Source organism: Petaurus breviceps, unplaced genomic scaffold (genome assembly GCF_028583685.1).
Source record: "Petaurus breviceps papuanus isolate PSGF00001 unplaced genomic scaffold, PetGlider_PUasm1.0 76, whole genome shotgun sequence".
Taxonomy (NCBI): Eukaryota; Metazoa; Chordata; class Mammalia; order Diprotodontia; family Petauridae; genus Petaurus; species Petaurus breviceps.
The window spans coordinates 48,843,691-48,859,907 of NW_027186473.1; the positions used below are offsets into that span (position 1 = coordinate 48,843,691).

Sequence of the window (16,217 nt, forward strand, 5' to 3'; positions counted from 1 at the left end):
CCCCCCCCCCCGGAAAACATAGTAACTCTTGTCCCAAGGCAAAACCCTCTACAGTAAAAGCTTAGGATGCCTAGAGGAAGGGCGTGGCTAGGGCCCTGCCTCAAAATGGGTAGAAAGCAGACTACAAAGACTCTGGAGTCCTACTATCCTCAGAGGGAGGAACCAAACTCTGAGGGAGACAATGTGGACTCCACACCCACAGCTGAAAGATCAACAGGGAATGCACAGAAAGCTCTCCTAGATGAGATCAAAAGGAACTGTGAAAACAAAATAGAGAGATAGAAGACAAAATGAATAATTCTTTTAAAATCAAAATTGCAGAATTAGAAAAACATTATAATGAAGAAAAGAGCTCCTTAAAAAGAAGAGTGTATTATATGGAAAAGGAGCTCCAAAAATTAACCAAGAAAAATGATTTGCTAAAAACTAGAATCAATCAAACTGAAACAAATGACTCTATGAGGAACCAAGAATTAGTCAAACAAAACAAGAATGAAAAATTAGAAAAAGAGGTAAAATACCTCAATGGAAAAATAACTGACCTGGAAAACAGATCCAGGAGAGATAATCTGAAAATCATAGGCCTACCAGAAAATCATGATAAAAAAATGAGCCTGGACAACATTCTCCAAGAGCCATTAAGGAAAACTGCCCTGAGATACTGGAACCTGAGGGTAAAATAGAAATCGAGAGAATCCACCGGACACCTGTTGAAAGAGATCCCAAAATGAAAAGTCCTCTAAATGTTGTGGCCAAACTCCAGAACTACCAGGTAAAAGAGAAAATATTTTAAATGGCCAGAAAGAAACAATTCAAATATTGAAGCTCCACAGTGAGGAATGCACAGGATCTGGCAGCCTCTACACTGAAAGATTGGAGGCAGTGGAATACAATTTTCCGGTAGGCAAAAGAGGTCGGGTTACAGCCAAGGATCACATACCCAGCGAGACTGAACATATTCTTCCAGGCAAAAAGATGGTCATTCAATGATGTAACAGAGTTCCAGACCTTCCTGATAAAAAAGCCAGAGCTCAATGGAAAATTCAACCTCCAATTACAAGATGCAAGAGTGACGTAGAAAGGTACACACACACACACACTGCTATTTAATAAGAGCAAACTGTTTATAGACAAGTAGAGGGTATGGGTATAAAATGCAAAAAATGATGATTAAAAAAGATCTTATTAAGGGCTACAAAGGTACTGCAATGGAAGAAGAGGAATGAATGCAGTGGAAAAGGGTAAATTATGCCACACAAAGAGGCATAAAAGCAATATAGCAGAGGAAAAGAAGGGAGGGAGATGAGAATCATATGAACTTTCCGTCATTGGTTCTGGTGCAAGGAAGGAATAACAACCAGTTAAGCATAGGACTCTATGGAGAAGAAATGCAAAAAGTATCATTTTAGAGGGAAGGAGAGGAAGAGAGGAGCTTCACATGAGATTTGTTCCTGTCACTTTTGGTGCGAAGAAGAAATAACACACTTCATTAAGTATAAAAATATCCTACAGGCAGTAGGAGGGGGAAAGGGCTACAAAGGGGGGGGGTGGTTAGTAGAGAGGGAAAAAGTAAGGGGGAAGGGGAGGAATAGGGAAGGGGGCTGATAAGGGAATACTGAGGGAGGCGGTGATCAAAAGGAAAACTATTCAGGGGGGGAAGGGAGAAGGGGGAAAAATATGTGCATTAACAGGGGAGGGAATAGGATGGAGGGAAAGAAAGAGATAACAATCATAACTGTAAATGTGAATGGAATGAACTCTCCCACAAAATGGAGACAGATAGCAGAATGGATTAGAAATCATAATCCTACAATATGATGTTTACAAGAAACACATCTGAAATAGAGGGATACACACAGGGTAAAGGAAAATGGATACAGTAAAATATATCATGCCTCAGCTAAAGTAAAAAAAGCAGGGGTAGCGATCCTTATCTCAGATAAAGCAACAGCAAAAATTGACCTAATTAAAAGAGATAAGGAAGGAAACTATATCCTGTTAAAAGGCACCATCGAGAATGAAGCAATATCATTACTTAACATATATGCACCAAGTGGTGTAGCATCCAAATTCCTAGAGGAGAAGGTAAAGGAATTAGAGGAAGAAATAGATAGAAAAACTATACTAGTGGGAGACCTTAATCTCCCCCTCTCTGAACTTGATAAATCCAACCTCAAAATAAACAAGAAAGAAGTTAAGGAAGTGAACAGGATTTTAGAGAGGATAGGTATGATAGATCTCTGGAGAAAACTGAATGGGGATAAAAAGGAATATACTTTCTTCTCATTGGTTCATGGCACATACTCAAAAATTGACCACGTTCTAGGGCATAAAAACCTCACAATTGTATGCAGTAAAGCAGAAATATTAAATGCATCCTTCTCAGATCATGATGCAATAAAAATCATATTCAATAAAGGGCCAGGGAAAGACAGACTAAAAACTAATTGGAAATTAAACAATTTAATCCTAAAGAATGAGTGGGTCAAACAAGAAATTATAGAAACTATCAGTAATTTCATTCAAGAGAATGATAATAATGAGACAACATACCAAAATTTGTGGGATACATTAAAGGCAGTTCTTAGGGGAAGTTTTATATCCCTGAGGGCATACATGATTAAATTAGAGAAAAGGGAGCTCAATGAATTGGGTATGCAATTGAAAAACCTAGAAAAAGAAAAAATTCAAAAATCCCCAATTAAGTACTAAATTAGAAATAATGAAAACCAAAGGAGAGATTAATAAAATTGAAATTAAGAAAACTATTGAATTAATAAATAAAACTAAGAGCTGGTTTTATGAAAAAACCAATAAAATTGATACACCCTTAGTCAATATGATAAAAAAAAGAAAGAAGAAAACCAAATTATGAGTATCAAAAATTAAAAGGGTGAATCTGCCTCCAATGAAGAGGAAATCAAAACAATAATTAGGAATTATTTTTCCCAATTGTATGCACATAAATTTGACAACCTTAGGGAAATGGATGAATATTTACAAAAATACAAGTTGCCCAGATTAACTGAAGAGGAATTAAATTACTTAAATAACCCCATCTCAGAAAAAGAAATTGAACAAGCCATCAGTCAACTCCCTAAGAAAAAAATCTCCAGCTCCAGATGGATTTACTAGTGAATTCTATCAAACATTTAAAGAACAATTGATTGCAATACTCTACAAACTATTTGGGAAAATTAGTGAAGGAGTCCTACCAAACTCTTTTTATGACACAAATATGGTACTGATACCTAAATCAGGAAGAGATAAAACAGAGAAAGAAAATTATAGACCAATCTCCCTCATGAATATAGATGCAAAATTTCTAAATAAAATACTAGCAAAAAGACTACAGCAACTTATCTCAAGAATAATACACTTCGATCAGGTAGGATTTATTCCAGGAATGCAAGAATGCTTTAATATTAGGAAAACCATTAGTATAATTGATCATATCAACAATAAAACTAGCAGAAACCACATGATCATCTCAATAGATGCAGAAAAGGCTTTTGACAAAATACAACATCCATTCCTATTAAAAACATTAGAAAGTATAGGAATAAATGGAGCCTTCCTTAAAATAATAGGTAACATGTATTTAAAGCCATCTACAAGTATTATATGTAATGGGGAGAAGCTGGAAGCATTTCCCATAAGATCAGGGGTGAAACAAAGATGTCCACTATCACCCCTCTTATTCAATCTGGTACTAGAAATGTTAGCAGTAGAATTTAGAGAATAAAAAGAAATGAACGGAATCAAATTAGGCAAAGAAGAGACCAAGCTATCACTCTTTGTAGATGATATGATGATATATTTAGAGAATTCTAGAGAATCAAGTTAAAAACTACTTGAGAAAATAAATAAATTTGGCAAAGTTGCAGGATATGAAAAAAAACCTACATAAACCCTTGGCATTCCTATATATTTTTAATGAAATTCATCAGCAAAAGATAGAGAGAGAAATGCCATTTAAAGTTACTGTAGACATTATAACATATTTGGGCATCTACCTGCCAAAACAAACCCAGGACCTATATGACCACGACTACAAAATACTTTTCACACAAAGTCAGACCTAAGTAATTGGAAAAATATCAATTGCTCGTGGCTGGGTCAAGCTAATATAATAAAAATGACAATTTTACCTAAATTAAACTATATATTTAGTGCCATACCAATTAATTTACCAAAAAACTACTTTACAGAGCTAGAAAAAATAGTAACAAAATTCATTTGGAGTAATAAATGGTCCAGATTATCAAGGGAATTAATGAAAAGAAATACTAGAGAAGGTGGAGTAGCTATACCAGATTTCAATCTGTATTATAAAGCAGCTTGCACCTATTCATATGATGTTTTACCCTATTCTTCCTCTCCCTTTCCTCTTCTCCCAGTACAATCTTTTTTTCTACCCCTTAATTTTTTTATATCACCACATCAAAGTCAACTTATACACATCCCCTCTGAATATGTGTACTCCTTCTAACTGCCCTAACAGAGATACAGCTCTCAAGAGTTAGAAGTATCATCTTCCTGTGTAGGGACGTAAACAGTTAACCTTACTGAATAACATGTTTTTCTTCTCTGTTTGCCTTTTAATGCTTCTCTTGAGTTTTGTATTTGAAGACTGAATATTCTGTTCAGCTCTCGTCTTTTCATCAGGAAAGTCTGAAAGTTCCTTATTCCATTGAATATCTATCTTTTTCCCTGAAAGATTATACTCTTTTTTTTATGCTCATTTTTGCTGAGTAGTTTATTCTTGGTTGTAATCCAAGCTCCTTTGCCTTCCAAAATATCATATTGCAAGGCCTCCAATCCTTTAATGTGGAAGCTGCTAAGTTCTGTGGAATCCTGACTAAGGCTCTTTGATATATGAATTGTTTCTTTCTGATTGCTTGCAATATTTTCTCCTTGACCTGATAATTCTGGAATTTGGCTACAATATTCCTTGGAGTTTTCATTTTGGGATCTCTTTCAGGAGGTGATCAGTGTATTCTTTCAATGACTATTTTACTCTCTGGTTCTATGATATAAGGCAACTTTCCTTTATAATTTTTTGAAAGATGCTGTGCATGCTCTTTTTTTTTTTTTTTGATCATGGCTTTCAGGTAGTCCAATAACTCTTAAATTATCTCTCCTGGATATATTTTCCAGGTAAGTTGTTCCAATAAGATATTTTACATTTTCTTCTTTTTTCATTCATTTGATTTTGTTTGACTGATTCTTGATGTCTCATAGAGTCATTAGATTCCATTTGCCAAATTCTAATTTTTAAGGTATTATTTTCTTCAGTTAACTTCTGTACCTCCTTTTCCATTTAGCCAATTCTACTTTTTAAGGAGTTGTTTTCTTTGGGGAATTTTTCCCCCCATTTGGCCAATTGTCTTTTTTTTTAAAAGAAATCAGGGTTAAGTAACTTGCTCAAGGTTACACAGCCAGTTATTTTTGTGTGGGTGTTAAGTATTTGAGCCTGGAACTGATCCCAGGTCTCCCGACTCTGGAGCCAATGCTCTTACTTCACCACCTGGCTGTTCCCCCCCCCCCCATTGTATTTTTTAAGGAATTGTTTTCTTCAGCCGATTTTTGTTCTTCCTTTTCTAAGCTGGCCACTCTCTTTTGTATAACTCTTATTTCTTTTCCCAATTTTTCTACTTTCTCTCTTATTTGATTTTTAAAATCCTTCTTGAACTCTTCCAAGAAAGCTTTTTGGGCTTGAGACCAATTCATATTCCCCTTTGAGACTTCACATGTAGGCATTTTGACATTGTTGCCCTCTTCTGAGTTTGTTTTCATCTTCCCTGTCACCATAGTAGCTTTCTATGGTCAGGAGTCTTTTCTCTTTTTGTTTTTCCCATTTTTAGTCTCTTTCATGACTTTTCAAGTTGAGCTCTACTCCTGGGACACAGGGGGCACTGTCCCAAGCTTCTTGTGCTAGGGGCCAAGGGCCTGGTTGTTGGCTTAATTCCCTGGGGCCTCAGTTGCTGGCAGCTTTCCCACTGCACTGGGGTGACCCAGCCTAGTTGTGCTGGTTATGCCAGGGTTCTAAGACTGGAAATTTGTCTCTCTGCTGGGGTAGGAGGTCTTAAAGGTGGCCTGCTGTTCCACTAGCCTGCTGAACCAGGACTGCAGGGCCTCAGTTATTGATATGTATTGTGGCTAGGAGTCTCCAGCTGGTTTGCCCAGACATTGTCTTTGCTGGGCTGAGCTTCCCTTTTTATCCAAATGAAACAGAGCTTTCCTGAAGTCCAAGTTATCTTAAGCTGGAACATTGTTTCACTCTGTCTTTTTGTAGTTTCTATTACTCCAGCATCCATTTAGAGGCTTGATTGAATGTTGTTTCTGAGGGAAACTAGGGAGAGGTCAGGCAATTTCCTGGCTTGCCCCTGTGCATTAAATTTTCTAAGTACACTTTGTTTCCTCAGGCAGAATTAAGTTTATTCTTTTTGCATATCCAATACACAGTGCCTGCCACATGAGAGGAGATTAATAAATGCTTCTTGAATTGAAATGGGGAACAGAGGGAGGAACACGTGGAATTCTTTGGGTATTACATCCTTCTTATGAGATGACCTACCTATCTTGACTTTTGCATTTAATAATTCATGACAGGGGCAGCTAAGTGGTATAGTTGATACAGTGCTGGGACCAGAGTGGGGAAAACAGTTTAAATCCAGCCTCAGACACCTACTATCTATGAACCTGGACAAGTCACTTAACTTTGCCTCAGCTTCTTCATCTGTAGAATGAACTGAAGAAGGAAATGGCAAACCACTCTAGTCTCTGCCAAGAAAACTCCAAATAGGGTTGCAAAGGGTTGGAAACGACTGAACGACAACAAAAATTCACATGACATCCTAAAAAATAAGATTTAGGAATAGGAAGATAGCTAGCTATCATCCAGTTGAAATCCTTCATTTTAGAGCTGAGGAAACAAAGGTCCAGAGAAAAATGCTTGACCCAAGGTCACAAGGTGTAGTAAAATACAACAGAAGTTGAACCTAGAACATCTGCATATACCTGTCTATGTGACCTTGAGTAAATAACTTCCCCTCTGGACTTCAGTTTCCTCTTCTAAAAAATAAGGGGTTTCAATTACCATACCCCGGAGGTCCTTTCAATCTCTAAATCCTACAGTGCCTCTGTGGGTGTCTGGCAGTGTCTATCAAACACTGAAAAGGGCCTGGACCTTGGTCTGAGTCCCGGCTCTGATCTGAAGTATGATGGTGTAAATCACTTCCCCTGAGCCTCAGTTTCTTCCTTCATAAGACAGCCATCATAATATTCGTGTAACCCACTTCCCAAGCTTTTTGTGAGCTAGTTTTATAGTAAATACTGCAATCTCCACCTTTCCCACGAGCTGGGGGAAAGTTTTCTTTCATGTCTGGGAATAATGATAATTTATTGTGATATGAATGTACATCTCTATACACACGAGTATATGTATGCGTGTGGATATATATCCAAATACACATATACTATTATTCCCAGACGTGCATGAACTTTATGCCAGCTCTTCTGCAAGATGGCCACTAAAATGCATTCGTTTCCACCTGGCTAGGCTCAGGGAAATAAACCGCTTTTTTTTTTTTTGAGAGTTGTAAACGAGTCCCAGTGTGAACTTGGGCTGGACGAACACAAGCGGAAGCGAAGGGAAGATGAACTCGGGCCGACCTTCTAGTTACTTCCAAGAGCCCAGAAATGAATTACTGCTCCTGTGTGGATTATTGTACTCTTAAGTTCTTAGCAGTGAGAGTAAAGGATAAAGCTACACACTCCTTTTTTTCCGAGCCTCACAGACACTCCCCTCCACGCACTTCCTTCCCCTCTCACCCACTAAGGGACTGGCGCCCTCAAACTATTTCTTTCACAGGTCCCCTGTCACCCCCACCACACTAAAATTTCAGTCCTGCGGGCTTATTTTTTGCGCATGCACGCGCTTCTGTTTCCCACAAGCCACGTCCACAGGGACCGAGGCCACGCCTTTTTCGCCTCGCCCTCCCACCCTTTCTAGGCGTTCAGTTGTTGCCTGCGCGCCAGTTCCCAGTCCCTCCCCCTTGCTCCGCTCTACCCCGCCCCCGACAGAAAGGAACTTCCAGTTGGAGGTGGCGGCTACGCCTGCGCCGGCGCCTGCACCTGAGCGGAGGGGCGGGGCGGAAGAGGCGCGGCTTCGGCGTCTATTACAGCCATCCCGTGTGAGTAAGGGGGCAAGTGGTGCGAGGGCTCTTCTGGCCTCAGGGGCCGCCCTTCCCCTGTCTTTGGTGGTGGTGCGGCTGTAGGCTGCAGCTGTGGGCTGAGGATGGGCTCGGGCTGGGGAGGGAAAGGGCTCCTCGGCCGCGCCCTCCTTGAGACCTGGGATAGGAGCGAAGGGGGGAGGGGTGCGCGTGCGCGTTCCCAGAGCCTGGGGAGAGGAAGGGGGAGGGTGATTGGGGTAAGGGGAAAAGGGAAAAGGAAGTCAGGCCAAGGTTAGGTCAGCCTGGGTTTTGTGATGCGGCCTTAGCGCGCTGCTGCCTCTCTGCAGAGGGGTCTTGAGACATTTGTTCTAAAGCAAACATTTAAAAAGATAAAATTTCCTCGGGTAGATTGGGCTCTTATTCGGGATGAGAAATTGGCAACCTCCCCTCCCGGGAGCCTGGGGACCCTTGGCCTGCCTGGCCCGCGAACTCGGTGCCCTGGGACTTGGTCGCGGGCGGCGCCCGGCCCAGTGAGAGGGAAGGGATCGGTGGCATTTACGGGGAGGGAGGCCAGAGCTGCTTAGAGAAGTGGGTGCTCAGATCTATAGATCTACGTGTCTGTATGACTTGCTTCGAGGCACACGGCCGTATGTGTCAGAGGCAGAACTTGAACCCAAGTTTTAATGCTGGTCGAGGCTAGCCCTATATCCTCTGCCTCTTATCTTTATATAGGTGTGTCTACACATTTGGCACTTTAAAGTTTTCAAAGCGCTTTATTCATTATTTCATTTGAACCTATATCTGGTGAAGTCTATTATCCTCATTTTACATCCAAGCAATTAATTATCATCTTCATCACCACTGTTATTATTCCTATTTTTGTGGTGCAGACGGATTAAGGGACTTGCCGGGGGTTAGGGCTTCCAGGATAAGTGGCTGAGGCTGGATTTAAACCATAGCCATCTATCCATCGATCTCTCCTTGTTGGCATTTTTCAAAGACAAACTCCACAGTCCAGTATTCAAAGAACCTTTTTACATGAGGAGGAAGAGGGAACAACAAGTCCTCCTATAAGTAGGTACAAAACACACATACAGAGTAAATATAAGGAACTTGGTGGGGTGGGGAGTCAGCTGGGGATATCAGAAAAGGCCTCGGGTTTGTTGCTCAGAAAGAACCTCGGAATTCTAAGAGGCAAAGGTGAGAAAGAAGATGTTCTGGGTTGGGGGACAGAATATTGTACTTGAATTTTAAAAGAAGTGGTTGTTGAGGCATTTTAGTTGTGTCTGACCCTTTGTGACCCCAGTTGGGGTTTTCTTGGTAGAAATACTGGAGTGGTTTGCCATTTCCTTCTCCAGCTCATTTTACAAATGAGGAAAACAGGGTTAAGTGACTTGCCCAGGTCATACAGTTGGTAAGTTTTTGAGGAAATCCGACAACTGTTGGAAAATGTCAAATTCTGTAGTATAGTGTGAAAAAAGGAGAAATCAAAATGGTTACAGTTGGAGGAAAAGCCTCATATGAATCCTACCACTGCTAGGCAGAGACAAAAATAAAATTGTATGTTCCTCAGGACATATGTACATATATAGATATACACTAAATTTATAAAAAAAATACAGGGCAATTTTTTTTTTTTGATGGGGGAAGGCATCAGCTGCGGGATCAGGAAATGTTTCATGTAGAACTGAGATTCTTAGGTATTTTTGTGTGTGTCATAGACCTTTTTGCAGTAATGATAAAAATTTCCAAACCCCTTCTTAGAATACTGTTTTATGTTCACGAAATAAAATGTATGGGATTACATAGGAAACCTTTAATCAAATGTAAAAAGTTCATAGATTCTGGGTTAAGAACTCTTGATGTAGATAGCACAAGCTGTTTTCAAGACAAATCTGAAGAAGTAGAAGTGAGGAGGGACTGCATTTCAGGCTTGGGAGACAGTGCAAAACCACAAAGATGGATGATGAAATATGCTGTGTAAAGAACAGCAAAAAAGCTAGTTTGACTGGATCATAGAGTGATGTAAGGGGAGTAATGTTTAACAAGCTTGGATAGGTAGGTGTGAAGAGCTTTAAAAGGCAGAGAAGTTTATAGTTAATCCTAGTAGCAATAGAAAGCCATTGGAAATTATCAAGTAAGGGAATGACGTGGTCAGATGTATTTACATGTGTGTGTTTATATGTATATATATGTTAAACCAGTATATTTTCTATTATTACTGTTATATATTGACATGGTTAAAATATAGCCAACTTATATTGACTTTTAAAAAAGTCACATATTTACACAAAAACTTCATGAGGTTATTGTTAAGAATAAAGTGTATTAAGTGTAGAAAGTATAGCATATTAAGATTATTCTGTAAACAATAAACTTTCATTAAAGAAGAGAAAAATATAGCAAATAGATTCATGGTATCAGGCAGTTTATCTTCACAAGTGGGTTAGCATTCAGAAATGATAACGTGGTGTAAAATCATATTATCTTTTGTGGACACTGCAGTTCTGTAATCATTGACCTAATGTATTGATTGAAATTCCATACACATTTTTATGCTTGAGTAGTTATTGAAATTGAGAATGTTCAGTGGATCAGTTTCAGTCATATATTACAGAAAGGCCCAGCTGTTGCCAAGCAAGTTTTTAAGAGAGAAATACAAATGCGTGCATTGGCATGGAATTAACAAGTTTAAAAATATGCCTTTATTAGAAAACCCAGAAAAAATGTAAGCTTTAAAAACATCAATTCTGTACTTATTCTGTATGATGGTGGCAATAACCCACGTAAAACTGTGGAGGATGGTGAATCTTTAAAAACAGACTCCCTCTGACACCAACAGAATACTGTTGTTGAAGAGTGCTATTTACTAGATGAAACAAATGAAGGGGAATTTCTGTCTTGACTTATACTTGATTTCACTTGAATTTAAGAGAGCTTTAGTGTGCCACTTGTAAAATGATTCCAGTCTCTTTAGTGAATGTGAAAACAAGTTGAAATGTTTTGATTTTATAACTGGTGGAGCTTTTCTTGTGTTTACCTAAAAAGATAAGATGCTAATTTGGAGAACAGTTGTGAAGTCCTTCTCTCCTGCAGCTGTAACCCATACCTTAGGATCTAAAATTTTGAACGGCAGTACTGAAAACTTTGTCTTTTTTCTTTCACAGGCGCATTTTAGGCTGATTTTGAATATGTTAAGAATTCTTGGGTATTTGTACATAAACTATTATTTATGAATTACATAATAAAATGTTAGTATCAAAAGGTTAGCCTTTAAAAAAAAAAACAGCTGCCAACATGTGAAGAGAGGATGTAAATTAATCCTTATATTAGCCTAAGAAAAAACATAGTTAAGAATGTAGTATTTTCCTCCTCCAATTTATACAATGTATTTCAAATCTAAACAGTGGAAAATATTGAACTGGAAATCAGAAGCCTGAGTTCTTATCTTGGTTCTGCTACTTATTACTTCTGGACCTTGGATGAGTGATTGAACTCTATTTAGACCTCAGTTTTTTTATTTATAAAATTGAAGGATATAAGAGACAAGATTGGATAGAGACTAAATGGAGAATAGATGATTGTTAAGGTACATTCCAGCTCCAAATTATTGATCCTAGGATCCCTTTTAGTGTTTTGTAACTCTTAAAATTATATATAAATGAATAATCATTTATGAATATGAAATGATGTTTGGAAGAGGAAATAGGCTAGTCATGTGGCAAGAGCAAGGGATAACTAAGGAAAAGTGCATGTATTCTATTGGTATCCATGTAATTCCAAGAGATCTAGAGGAAGTCTTCTTTTTGGAGTGTAAACAGGCTGACATGAATAGGAGTCATATGAATGGGTTGTAATCTTAATTATTGAAGGAATACACAAATAGATGAGCTCACAGATGCCCCCTCACCTCTCTACCTTCTACGTGAAGCATTTACTCCTCATCCCAGTGGCTCAGCTATGAATATTTCTGTCACTAAAAACCTCTTATATGTTATATTTATTTTCTTTATATTTTAAAATATACTTACATATGTATTTCTTATCTTCCCCATTAGAATGTAAGATCCTTGAGAATAGGTAGTGGTTCATTCTTTGTATTTGTATTCCCAGTGCCTAGCACAGTGTAGTTCATAGTAGATGCTTGTTGGTTGATTAATTCATTGAAGTATCAAAGTATCCAGTACTCTATACCATATTTGATCACACAGTACCTGAAAATACCTGCTATAGAGAATATAAGATCTGAGTGTGCTTATTGTTTATTGATTATAAAAAATTATTTCGTTTAGGAGGGCAAAGTGCTATTTTAAAGACTTTTTTCCTACAAGATGTCTGCCATATGCCTATTAAAATTCAACAAGATTCCTTGAAAGATGTGACAACAGAACTTTGTTTAGTGACTCTTTGATTGTTAGTATGAAATGAGGTATAAAACAGGGAGATATAACTCTCTAGAAATATTTACTACTGTCAAGGAAAATGTTCAGTGAAGAGACCAAACAGAAGGATTCTCAATGCATTGTGAGAACCTTCATATTCTCTTGTTTGTGGATGGTGTTCTATGGCATCAAGCCCTAGAACAGTGCAGAATTTTCTAGATGAGATTCATAATCACTCAGTGAAGTTTGAATTTACTCTCCATAGAGGAAAAAAAGAAAACAAGCCTGTTGTTCAGAATATGAAATGAAGTTAGATGGTTAATCCTTAGAGCTAGTCCATCAAAGGTTTAGATTTTGAAGGGGCCTTAGAGGCCATCTGATCTAACATGCTCATTTAAACAAAGAGGAAACCAGAGTGATTTACCCAACGCTGCAGAATAACATAGCTAGGATTTGAACACAGGTCTTCTGACCCAACATTTGGCATTATTTCTACTGTAGCACTTACATCTCAGTACAGAAGGATGATGAGTGGGGTCCAAAACTAAATAAGAACGGAGTATGTTGGGCAGTGCTTTCAATCATCTAAAGATCCTGAAACAAAACCCCATCTTTTAAAAACTAGTACTCCTGTAGTGATGTTATATGGCTATAAGTCAGAATATCACAGTTTGCTAAGAATTAATGTTCTGGGTCCCTACCCAAAGGCCATTGGAGAGAGATGCATGGTGGGTGTGAATAGGCTGCCACATATTAGCAATGATAAATTGTGCATCAAAAGCAATATAAAAGAGACTAATGAGCAGAAGAAGAGGTGAGCTGGTCCTAACAGTGAGAGCAAGGGATAACAAATGGCCAGTCTGTGTGTTTCATTGGTACTAGCATAATGTCAGGAAATCTAGGGGAACGTTCTTAGCTTGGTACAGATAATAGGTTCATATGATAAGAAGGCATGGATGGTTGTGATCTGCACTATTTGAGGGAGAAGTTTCCATCCTGGCATTGTATGTGTCACTTATGAAAAGCTACATCCAGGGAAGTAGAGAGGAAATTCTGAAGAGTAGAGATGGAGTGAAATGAGGTGTGTAGAACTCATTGTATACTTAGTTGTATCTTCTGCTCTTGTGCCTTTTATTCTATTTTCTGATATTATTAAAACTCTTTGGTAGCAGCTCAGTGGTACCATGGATAGAGTGCCAGGCCTGGGATCAGGAAGACTCCTCTTCCCAATTTCAAATCTAGCCAAGTTACTTAGCTCTATTTGCCTTAGTTCCTCACCTGTAAAATGAGCTGGAGAAGGAGATGGCAAACCATTACATTGTCTCAGCCAAGAGAATTCCAAATGTGGTCATGAAGAGTCAAACATGACTGAAATGACTGAACAATTCCCAAAAGGGAGAGAGAGCCCCAGTGAGGTGAAATAAAGTGTGTAGCTTTTTGTTGACTAAATGGACATTATATTGTGTCTACTATCCTTGTAATTTTGTCTGACTACTAAATAAATTTAAGTCTCAAATGAGTCTCACTTGAGTCTCAAATGGGGGAAGAATGCTTACTGTCCAGGGAAGTAAGAAGGAAGAACCTGTAGACAAGTCCCAAAATAAAATAAGGAATATTTTTATGTTTGTGTCTCAGTTCTCATTCCTTACATATATGCATTTGTCATTGTAGTTAATCATAGGGGATTAGCTATGGAATCAAACTAAAAGGACAAAAGACAGGAATTTTTCTGTGATATGTTATGCTTATGTTTCTGCCATAAAATACCTATGTGTGTCTAAAATTCAAGTTCAAGTCTACTATAGAGAAAAAGTGAAAGGGTTGGAGGAACACATAGGTTATCAGTGGAAATTGAAGTGTTCCTGAAAAAGATGCTTCAAGGCAGAAACAAGAACAAGGATATAAAGAGACAGGAAGGAATTCTCATCAGTTTTGGGGGATTGGAAGTTGGCAGAGAAGGAAGGGGAGGACCACTGAAGATAAAATAGATATAATAATATAGATGGTATTTGCAGAAGGGGGAACTAAACTATTCCTGGAGGAAGCAGCTTTATTGGGCTCTAGGGAATGTTGATGTCCATTAGGTAAGAGGTCATTCAGTAATAGAGGAAAAGCAGAGTAGTGATGAAAAGTACCAAGGCAGTTGTTGTAGACCAGATAGGAATGACGAGATCTTCTGTTGTGCCAGGGTGTGTATCTGAATTGTAATGGAGATTATTCTGAGAACTGTCAGACCTGATGACCATATTAGCAACTTCTTATGATTCACACAGGAACAAATGAAACCTAAAAGATATAGCTTAGCATTATAAAGAATTGGGAAAAACTAAGGCCCTTGGAGCACAGATAGTGTTTTTATCACTATTACTGATTAACGGTAGAGGTTTCGGAAAAGAAAGGCAGATATGGGAAATGAACAGCTGGCTAGGAAGGGGGTGTGTGAGAGAGCTAGATTTGGATTTTTAAGCCCTGGCTTAAACTGTTGGAAAGGTTAGATTTTGACCAGAGATGGTGTATACCTAACAAATGTCAGTAAAATCTATTTATCTGAAGTCTTGAAAATCTAATTAAGAGAAAATCTAATTAATCTTTAAAATGAAAATGAGGAAGGAGAAAACTACTCAGATCTGATAAGCTTGGTCCCAAGGAATAACAGTTTCAGTGTTAGAAGGAAGATACAAGAACTAATATGAGATAGTATCTAAAGAGAGCTTGGCATATCTTTATGCAATATGAAAGTATTGGAAATAAGGGTAAACTAGAGATTAAAACAAGGAGGCAAATTTTATATCATTAAAATTTAGTGCATTTAAACTTGAGACTGGCATTTGACTCTGGAAAGGCATAACTTATTCAGGAGGAACAGAGTATATAAAAAATATCAGTAGCATCATATATTAATATAACTAAAATTTGTATAGTTTTTTGAGGTTTGCAAAGTGATTTACATATGCTATTTCATTTGATTTACTTCTTCATACTTTATAAGAATGCAGAGAGCATTTGGGTGAAGATCAGTGGAGTAGAAAAGTATCTTAGGCATCCACTGCAGGCTACTTGGACATAAGAAGAAAATAGTTGAAGAGACTGGAAAACATCATATAATCTGGCATGGAAGCACAATATTTTAGTAATGGGAAACTTTACCTATTTTAACATCTTCTGGCACTCTCCCTCTATCAAAAGCAGAGCACCTGGTAAATTTGTGACTTGCCTTAATGATAATTTCATCCTTTTCTAATCATATGGACTGTTACTGTGCCATAAGAAGTGATGATGAGAAATTCAGAAAACAGAAAAGAGTATAGAACTGGGAAAAATACTACACACGGTGACTATAACATAAACGAAAATAAGAATAACTGTGAAACTTGGACTAATTGTATTGACCACTTTTGGTCCCAGGATATTGAGGAAGAAAAATACACCCTTGTCTTGATGAGAGGTAGGAGACTCTTGAGTTTGAAAGGTTGCATATATTTTTAGATGTTACTTTAGTTGAGTTGTTGTTAGAAGGTAGGTTTCATTGTGGAGTCTGTTGGAAAATGCTCTCGACATTTAATGAAAGTTTTTAAGAGAATGAAGTAGAAGAAACCATGCATGGAACTTCTATTTTTGGACTTAATTCTAAACAATAAGGAAAAACAGGTTGCTGAAA

At 38.0% G+C, this 16,217-nt stretch overlaps 1 protein-coding gene across 2 annotated transcripts in view; it reads left to right on the plus strand.

The window, feature by feature from the left end:
* The first annotated feature begins 8,053 nt into the window (after positions 1-8,053).
* Positions 8,054-16,217, plus strand: part of MMAA (metabolism of cobalamin associated A) — a 35,186-nt gene continuing 27,022 nt past the window's right edge. The window contains exon 1 of one of the 2 annotated variants that reach the window (XM_069105463.1): positions 8,054-8,198. The gene's annotated coding sequence lies outside the window, so the exon portion shown is untranslated. The remainder of the gene's footprint in view (positions 8,199-16,217) is intronic. The other variant, XM_069105464.1, reaches the window with a different exon arrangement.